General features: G+C 40.9%; 1 protein-coding gene across 1 annotated transcript in view; it reads right to left on the reverse strand.

Moving 5' to 3' along the window:
- The window catches only part of msi1b (musashi RNA binding protein 1b), a 35787-nt gene extending 31185 nt beyond the window's left edge, over positions 1 to 4602 (reverse strand). Inside the window, exon 1 of the mRNA XM_017304959.1 lies at positions 4596 to 4602. The gene's annotated coding sequence lies outside the window, so the exon portion shown is untranslated. The remainder of the gene's footprint in view (positions 1 to 4595) is intronic.
- Between the last annotated feature and the right edge of the window lie 5292 nt (positions 4603 to 9894).

Below are 9894 nucleotides of genomic sequence, written 5' to 3' on the forward strand. Positions count from 1 at the left end.
AGCTGCTGCATTTTACTTTTATTTAAAAATACACTTTGTTTTTTTTGCATATCGGCAAAAACTATCTGTGCCGTCCCAATATAATAATGTGGTCCTACAGTCATTAGCAGAAGTACTCGGTCAAAAACAACCAATCAGAGCCAGGAGGAGGGTCTTAGACCTGTAAATCACTCATGTGTAGGCGCTATTCAGACCCTCCCCCTTGCATTGACCAACATATATGATGTGCATGGATGGTTTTGGTAAAACCACTCGACAAAATGTAATATTTCTTACTGGTTTCTCAAATTGGTGACTGTAATGTTTGTATGACTTTTTAGTTTTGTGTTTTTAAGATGTAACACCCTTTCAAGTGCTTTGTTGCTCAAATGTGCTATACCAATAGACGTGATTGATTGATTGATTGATTGATTGATTGATTGATTGATTGATTGATTGATTGATTGATTGATTGATTGATTGCTCGTTCACCACACCAGAGCCTGCCATGAATGCTCAAGCTGGTTAGCATAGCCACCGATGACAGCAGAAACAACAGATCCTCTGCATGTACGAGGCTGATTGACAGCACTAAGACCTTCCTTCTTGCTCTGATTGGTTGTTTTTTACCCAGCGCTGTGCATTTTTAAGGCAGCAATGTTAGCACCGGGAGGAGTTTGATCTTTTCACCGATTATCTGTCTTATATTACAGTGTCACAACATCTTTTAACAAATATGTTAAAAAAAGTGCATCATTATCAATATTAATTAATACATATAATTATTTTTTCTTATTAATTTCTCATGAATATGTTCTTAACTATTTGCAGTGTCTTGCACATTACAACCTTAAATTTCAACGTAATATTTTTCCATTCTTCTCTATATTATAGCTCAAGCTCATAGTACAGCTAACAAATTAAAAGGACTGGATTTAAATCACATCTCAAGTATTTTGCAGAGTTTTACAGGTTTTCTTCCAGGATTGCCCTTTGTCTCCATTTATCTTCCCCTCACATCAGATTTTAAGGTTTTTACGACTCAAAAACAAGAGTATGGCAAATAGTTTTCAAACACTTTGATGAAATTTTTCTGCTTACTTTTCAACAAAAACAAAACACATGCATTGGAACATATCCATCTACCCATTTTCTATATCTGCTGCTCTTTGCAGAGTTGCTGGAAAGCAGTTATTGAGTAAAAGGCAGCGACCAGTCTGGAGAGGTCAGTTGGGAGAAAAAAAATAAAGCTGCCATATGATAGCTGCAAAATGGTTTCAAAATTCTTCAAATCGGGGGTGCTGTGGTGGCGCAGGGTTTAAGCACAGCCCACGTAGGGAGGCATTAGTCCTCGACGTAGCCGTCTCAGGCTCGAGTCCCGGCCTGCTGACCCTTGCCGCATGTCTTCCTTCTCTCTCGTTGCCTACTTTCCTGTCCTAGCATTTTCAAATAAAGGCCATTAGAGCCAAAGTGAACCTTAAAAAAAATCTTTGTTAAAGCACCTTTTCATTTAATTTTGCATCCAGGAGTCTTTGGTTGGGATCTATCAACATCCCACAACTTGTGAACGTACTTTTATCAGAGGATGCGAGGAAATCTCTTGTCCACAGCTTTCTTTTGGTGACCCCTTAAATTTTCTTTTGGTTAGGTCATCCCATTGCTGTTTCGACGTGCGTTTGTGCTCACAAACATCCTGAGAAATAAAAACTTCTTGAACCTTTGAAACAGACATCCGAGTGTTTCTGGGTGAAAACTGACTGATATTTGAGACTGTTTGTGGCTTTACCCAGGCTGAGAAGAACTTCAGTTCCATCTGGAGAAAAGGAACCCCAGAGCATGACCTTGTCACCACCATGCTCCACAGTTAGCGTAGCGTTGTTTTTGATCATGTGGAGTTCTGTTTCTGAGCCAAACATACCTTCAAAAGTTCTCTTTAGTTTGATCAGACCATAATCCTTTCTCCCAGAAGGCTCAGTTAGATTTTTTTGTTTTCTTTGGAATAAAATAATTTAATGTGCAACCCTGCTGCTTAGTTGACCCGTGAATACAACAGTACAACCGAACGTTTCAACACACAAAAACACAAACCAGTCTTGCTATAAACTCCTGCCACACAATGTTACTGCTGGCCTCTTTGGAACCTTCTTGATCGTTTTCCCAAAGTTTCACAAATTTTGGAAAAATGTCAGATTTTTGTCCTCGTTTTCTCATATTTCCTTCAAAATCACATTAAAAGGTGCAACATTATCAAAACGAGACCTAAAAAAATAATTAACGAATTTGCCAGCCATGGAGCCAGCCAGTCAGCCACCTGGGGCCATGCCTGAACATCAAAAGTTTTTCACAGGACAAATACAGAAGAGGAAAATAGTCTTGTTTTTTTACATTCTTGTAAAACGCTTTCCACTCGTTTGCAAAACAGCACAAACTTACTCTTATTGCATGGATGATCTCTTCATGCATCAAATTAGTGGTTCACTACTTATCGATATTTCTGCAGAACACAACTCCAAATTAAATGGGAAAAATTCATCTGTTGGTGTATTTTTTCACTAAACTTTCCAGGGAGAAAACATTTGCTTTGGAAGATGGAATACGTTAGTGCAATGCTACTACACTCATTTGCAAACAAGCCAATCATGGAGTAGCATGCACTTTCCTTGGCACTGATTGGCTGTTACCCAGAGATAGGGAAACCGTGGATGTTAGCTTCTGCAGAAGTGTTAAGACGGCTTGGTCTAACGCATTTATTTGTAGCTCTGGCTACAGCCTACCTCACGAAGAAACTCAATCCCACAGCATGACGCATCAAACAACTACAAAAAACCCAAATGTATTTTAATGCAAATTAGCATTTCAAAGAAAAAATAAATAAAACAAACCTTTTATATGTCAAGCATGTTCTTATCAACTAGGTTAAAGTTAATTTTGTAATTAAACGTAGAGGCGCAGGCTGTGTTACCAAGGTGCTAACTACAGGGTGGGCAGCCTATGAGGAAACAAAACCCCATAAGAAGATCAGAAATTGACTCAGTCAGCTTTGTCACATGAGAGATAAGAGCAAAATTGATCAATTGAGTGAATCAAGAGTTTCTACACTATAATTTAATAAGGCAAAAGGTTTGCAGTCCTGATTTTTGTGGGAAGCCGTTTGGTAATAAATTTCAGTCATAATGGCATTTTATCGTTATTTTAATATTTCAAAAGTAGTACTTGGTGGTTGTAATTGTGTAAACAGTGCAGCTAGAGAGGCACAGTGATCTAAGTCCGATCCAATAGAAATAAAACAAAACGCAGCATGAGTTCTTACACAAGTAATGATAAGTTCCCAAATTAAAACAATCAAGACACTAAAATGCAAAATCACATTAACAGCAAGATCAACACGAGAAAAAGTAAGTGATCATATGGTATTCAATATGAACGTGTTCGGCCTTGTGTGATAACAGAGTGACATCGAGTATTTGTTGAATAATGTTTTCCCAACTGCGTTGCAGCAATCACTTTGTTCATCCTCCATCACTCGCCGTTCCTAAAAACAGCTGTGATCACTTTTACACATCCTTCACCCAGTTCTTCGTCCGCTCACCCCACCATGGTTCAGTTTCCTCCTAAACCCGATTTCCCCCAATAACCCTGTCCCTCGGCCCATGTGACAGGCTGTACCAAGCGGCTAAGTGGCAGATTAGCAGCTTTAGCTCGGAGTGAGGCTCAGCTGAGCAGTTCCAACAAGCACCTCACCTTCTGGGACTCGGAGCTATAATGCCGTCTGTAACAGTTATGGCTGTTATTCTTGGACCAGATAAAGTGAAAGATGACAGACCCGTCCTTTTTTCCTCTCAATTCAAACCCAGACTGTATGTGTGCAGTAAGTTTGAAGAGCTAAAATGAGCAACCCTCCCCCTGTATCCCTCCCAAATCTCCTACTTTCAGCACCTGACTGAAAGTTTTTAGTTGGGATCAGTGAACATTCCCAGCACCACATGATGATCCGTGCATGTGCCGGTTCTGAGAAGGACCGCAGGGTGTTTGTGTGTGCGTGTGTGTGTGGGGGGGAGGGAGGGGTCAGGGGGAGTGTGTGACTGTGGCCTGGTGGACCATGGAGAGAGAACAGTATGTAGGACAGGGCCTCGCTCTCACCGACCTATCCCGGCTTGAGCCGCGGCTGGGCGTGCTAAATTTCTGCATGCATGATCAATGGTGCTGGATGAAAAAAGAGAGGAGAAAGACAGCAGCAGGGTGGGGGAGGGGAGAGGAACAAGTTAGGGCACTGTTAAAAGACAGATTGGAGCAAAAAAAAAAAAAGGTCAGGTTTTAGTTCTACCAAAGTTAGCGCAGCGTTGAGATTTTTATTCAACCAGCATGCGGTTGCAGACAAGCAATGAGAGAATGAGATTTTTCTTTCCGTCTTGAGAAACTTTGACTAAGTTGTTTTATGGGCTTAGGCAACAGTTTTGGCTAATTTAAAAATCTGGCAAAGCTTGCGTGGAAGCAAAATTTACACAACTGTCTGTGTGAGAAAGCGTGTGTGTGTGTGTGGGTGTGTCAGTGTTTGAGAGCTTTTCAGTGCACTCTTTGCCTTCCCCTAACCCGTCGCCATCCCTGTGTCTTGTCACTCTGCCACCTCAGTTGTATGTCTAATGCAGGTCTTCACTGCTTTTGTATCCTTGACCACGAGCGACCCAGTGCAGGGAACCTTTTGTCCGGGAGTGGCCTCTGACCTGTCAGGGCCTGGGACTTGCTCTCCAAGATCCTTGAGGCGGTTTGAAAAAGAGCTGAGGAGAGGAGTCCCTAGAAAAGACTCAGAAAGCAGTGTTCAGATCAATATATTAACAATGACAAAGCCTTTATTTAGCTAGAAGGGATTAAGATAAAGCATCTCTTCCTCCGGAGTCCTAGTAAAACAGCTTTTCTTTTGTTTTTGCTTATTTAGTTTTCGTGTTGTAAGGAAAGGTTTAATAGCAAAAGATAAAGAAAATTACAAAAAAAAATATTTATTTAATCAGGCAGGATGATTTAGAACAATTTTGCAACTTGGCAAGTGGCAGGGTCAAAGGGAGAAGAGTGAAGAAGGGGTTATAAAAATAAATGATAGCAAGCTGTTTTATAGTGTGATTATTTGTTGATTTCAGATTGTTGTTTTTTTATGTTAATAGTGCATTTGTTATGGTGCTGTAAGTCACAGCTTCACAAGATTATGCTAATCATAGTAATTAATATCCATCCATCCATCCATCCATCCATCCATCCATCCATCCATCCATCCATCCATCCATCCATCCATCCATCCATCCATCCATCCATCCATCCATCNATCCATCCATCCATCCATCCATCCATCCATCCATCCATCCATCCATCCATCCATCCATCCATCCATCCATCCATCCATCCATCCATCCATCCATCGTTTTCTGCTTATCTAAGATGGCGTTGCGAAGCAACAGGTCCATGATTGATCCGTAGACATCACTCTCCTCTAATCCTGCCTGGACTTGGAATGCCTTGGGATCTTCCAGAATGAACTGAAGCCCCTCCAGAAAGTTCTGGATCTTGTTACCAGGGTCTCCTCCCAGTGGGTTGTGTCTGGAAAACCTCCAAATGAAGTCACCCAGACCTGGGTGACCTCTCCTGATCTGACGCCCGGACCACCTCCACTTTGAGCTCCTCATCCCGTCTCTACGCCTGAATCCAGCCACTCTTCGGAGAAAGATCGTTTGGCTACTTCTTGGCTACGTCTTGTTCTTTTGGTCACGGCCTGCTTCTCATAACCACAGGTGAGGGTCATAGAGGGACCAGTTAATCAAGAGCTTTGATTTTGGCTCAACTCTTTCATCACCTAAACAAATCGGAGCATTACTGGAGATGATGCCTCAATCTGTCTCCCCATTTCTTGCTCCACTCTACCATCACTCATGAACAAGAAGCCAAGATACTTGAGACTTAAACTCATCCGCTCAAGGGAAAGATTGACCACCAATCCACATAACTGGAGTAATAAAAATAGTAGAAGACCTGTGTTGCTGTCACCAGGCCAAGTATATCAAACCCAAAATAAAAAAAAAGACATAAAAATGTTTTACAAATGACTGTCATCTGCATAAAAGTGTACTTCAGATGCCCAAACATGTTTGGATCAGTATAAGATTCTTGCTGTATGATGAACTTGCTTTTTTTTATGGTGTTACAGTATTGACCCAATAATTTAAAATAAAAATCTATCGAATGTTCCACAGTAAATCTGGTACAGTGACGCATATTCATAAGGCAGCTAAAATAATATAACATTTATTACAGCTGTAATAATATTTTTAAAAATACAAAATACATATCTACCAAATTTAATAGTGTATTAAAGTAAACATCGATAGTATGCAGAATATTGCAGCTTTACTCTAAAGTTTCAGAATAGCTTTAGAGTGCTGAGTGGCTCTTTTTATGAAATAACTATTAAACAAAACTGTCTTTCTTAAAAATAAGAGAAAGAAGGGACAGTGTTGTGTTAATGTAAGCATCATAAACCTGGAGTATTTACTCCAGTTACTCCAACGCTTCCACTAGTATCTCATTAAAAGTATTTCAAAACACTGAGTCAGTTTGACCTAATATTTGTGCTGGTTTGAATCTGTAATTGTTTGAAACCCTGACTCACCTTGATACCATTAGCCAGCCAGTACATAGTCCAAATTAATTTTTAAAAATAGAAAATCAAATAGGAATAAATAAATCCTCGGGAAACGCTCATAGATTCATTGATATGTTATTGTCTAAAGTATAAAACTAAGTTCTATTAGATCCATTGTTTCTAAACCAGTTCAGGTTAAACTCACCAAATCATGTCTTTTCCATAAATGACTAAGTAAACAACCTAAAGGGCCGTGTGCTCTCTCTCCCTCTCGGAGCCTGAAGCTTTCATTTGAATGTGATTCAAAATTACCTCACAAGTCTGCTGATAAAGTAAGATGCATGAAAACAATCAGTTTTAACAATCAAAAATTCCCTCAAAGTGGAAATCAAGAGGCTTTCTGAAAGCTCTCAGTTTGCTGAGTGTTTTTTTTTTTTTTTCCTTTTTCACCTGGCAGGTGGCGAGGGGAAGAAATCATTACATGAGAGAGGAGATGGGAGGGAAACAAGCACACCTGCGAATGAGCCAGGAGCTCCACCTCCGTCCTCCAATCACTATCCCGGCATCCCTCAGGGGAGAAGGTGTGGCAGGGGCAGAGAGACAAAGGGAGGAGAGAAAGGCAGAGGAAGGAAGAGATTGAAGGGGAGATTTACATGCAACAGTTGACTGGAGTTTGAGTTAACCTTTTATTAATCACAGCCACACTAAACAAACTAGACTGATGGTGCTGGGAGGCTACGAGAGTGTCTTCCAAAGGTGACTTCCTGCGAGAGCAAACACACCACTGCCTATCTACCTTAATGACACAGGACTATTTCTGTCTGACGGCCGCATGGGGTGGTTGGCAGTGGGGGGGAGGCTGAGCACCAGCGGAAATCTGTGCTGTAATACCACACAGACAGACGGCTGGGCGGACAAACCCAAGAACACACACACACACAAACACACACACACACACACACACACACACACAAGCAAGCGAGCGACCGGGAGTCACACAAAGGCTTGTGACTACAAATCAGCAGAGACCTAACACTTAAAGACAGATTGTCAATACGCCAGTGGCCGCCATGGCGATTGCTGAGAGGATCACAGTTTGGAAAAGGACTGTCTATCCATCACTGTTGCTCTTGGTGCATTATTAACTAGAAGATATCTAATTATCCTGTATCTCATGTCACATCTACAGTCCTATGCTTTGGCATGGCTTGAGTTCACACATCCAAGAAAACGTGTTGAAAAAGTGGAATGTATGGTATCTTGCGGAGCTTCTTGTGATCCTTGAACACATTTTTTTCTCGTGTTAAAGTCAGACTTGAAAGCATTTCATTTGGATTTTTTATAAAAGACAAACACGAAGTGCTGCATGAACATGAAGTAAACAGAAAATCGTGGCCTTCCTGATGTAACTGCCTAAATCAATTTTTGCCAAAAGTGATTTTGGCAAAAGCAAAAAACAAAATCATTTTTGCCAAATGAATAACTTCAGCCATTATTTTAGGAAGGTCATAAACTGTTTCTTTTTTTTCTACACACACAGAAGTCTACAATGTGTAGCTTGGATTTAGAATAAGTCACCACAAGACAACAGCTTGTAGGAACAAGTCTTCTGAGGCTAACTGGATGAATAAGAGCTTTTTTCCAAGTCTTGCCACAGATTCTGATGGACTTTCTTCTCTGGACTTTAACTAGGCCTCTCTCATATATACATTTTAATCTGGTGTACCTCTGGTTGTGTGTTTAGGGAAGAAGTTCTGATTTAAAGTAAGCTTCTATCATGTTCTATTGTCTCTTACAACCTTTAATGGGTTTGCCTGCACAGGATAGACTTATACTGTATGTGACTCATTCTGTCTTAACATAAACTCTGTCCCTGCCAACTACAAGCATCCCCGCAGCATGATACTGCCATCACCATGTGAGGTTGGCAGGGTGATTTTTACAACCAGAACACCTTCTTCCGTCTGTATGCTGTGTCTCTCACATGGCTAAAGGCTTCCTGTTGTGTACCTTGGCCTTCCTGACGTTCTTTGTTAACCAATGTTCTCCCACGAACCTCCGACGCTTTCACAGAACAGCTGCGATTACACAATAATTGGATGATTACAGGAAGCTTTTCCTTGCACTGGGTTTTAATTAGGGCAAATCATTGTAAAAAAAAAAGGGGGGTAATATAAACATGCACGCCACACTTTTCAGCTTTTAATTCGTATAAAATTGAGGAAAGCATCTATAATTTTCTAGGGCTGTGTAATAATATCGATTTTGCTATATATATATCGATATTTTCTTTCCTAGAAAAAAATCGATATTCATCCGCAAGTATAGTAACATCCAACTATCACCTTGCTCACTCACTGCTTGCTTTGCCAGGAGAGTGATTAGGTCATCAGGCTTAGAGTGATTCCTTCAGATGTTAAGTGTCAAGGTTAAAAAGGTATCAAACTATTCAGAGCAGGGTACTTGGTGCACTTTATTTACTTTACAAATGCATGTAAGCTACAGTTTGTACTGTTTCAATTAAAAGAAACATGTTTCCTCACCACTTCTTTGATTCATTTTGTCCAGCTGTCGACTTTTAAGTCTGTGTCCATGTCCAACCAGAGCCAGGTATTGTGTAGTTGGTGCTATTAATCAGTTTTCAGTTAAATTAATTCAATCCAACTCTATAACAGTCACAAAATGTCACCAAAATCACTCTGTCCCTCTAAAATCTGTCAGAAAATCGCAAAAGTGTATTGAATTGTATAGTTTGCTGAATATCGCAATATGTATTGTATTGTGAGCAGAATATCGTATATCGTATCATGAGATTATTGTATCACTACAGCCCTATAATTTTCCTCTCACGTCACAATTAGTATGCCATGTGAAATCTCACTAAGACACACTGATGTCTGCGGTCGCAATGCGCTAAAATGTGGAAAAGTTCAAGGGGAATACCTTTGCAAGCCACTGCATGATCTCACGCTGCGTTTGAAAAGGGAAGCTGCGATTATGAATGAGGTGTATTCTTTTTCACGTGGAGGCTGATGCTTACTCATATTTACAGTAGACGCCTCATCCGACCTCTTCCGGTGGGGAAACCGGTGAAGTCATGGGGCGAGTGTTGGGAATCGCACAACTGCACACACAGATGCAGTCACGACCGTCCCCGAGACCATCGTCGTGCTGACCTAGAAGACGAGGCTGCACGGTGACTCATCGGTTCTTTTGCGGGTGATGTCGCTCGAACACACGATGGAGCTCACGCCAGGGCGCCGGAGCAGGGTGGGAGCAAGGCAGAAAGA

The sequence above is a fragment of the Poecilia reticulata genome, linkage group LG5 (genome assembly GCF_000633615.1).
Source record: "Poecilia reticulata strain Guanapo linkage group LG5, Guppy_female_1.0+MT, whole genome shotgun sequence".
Classification (NCBI taxonomy): domain Eukaryota; kingdom Metazoa; phylum Chordata; class Actinopteri; order Cyprinodontiformes; family Poeciliidae; genus Poecilia; species Poecilia reticulata.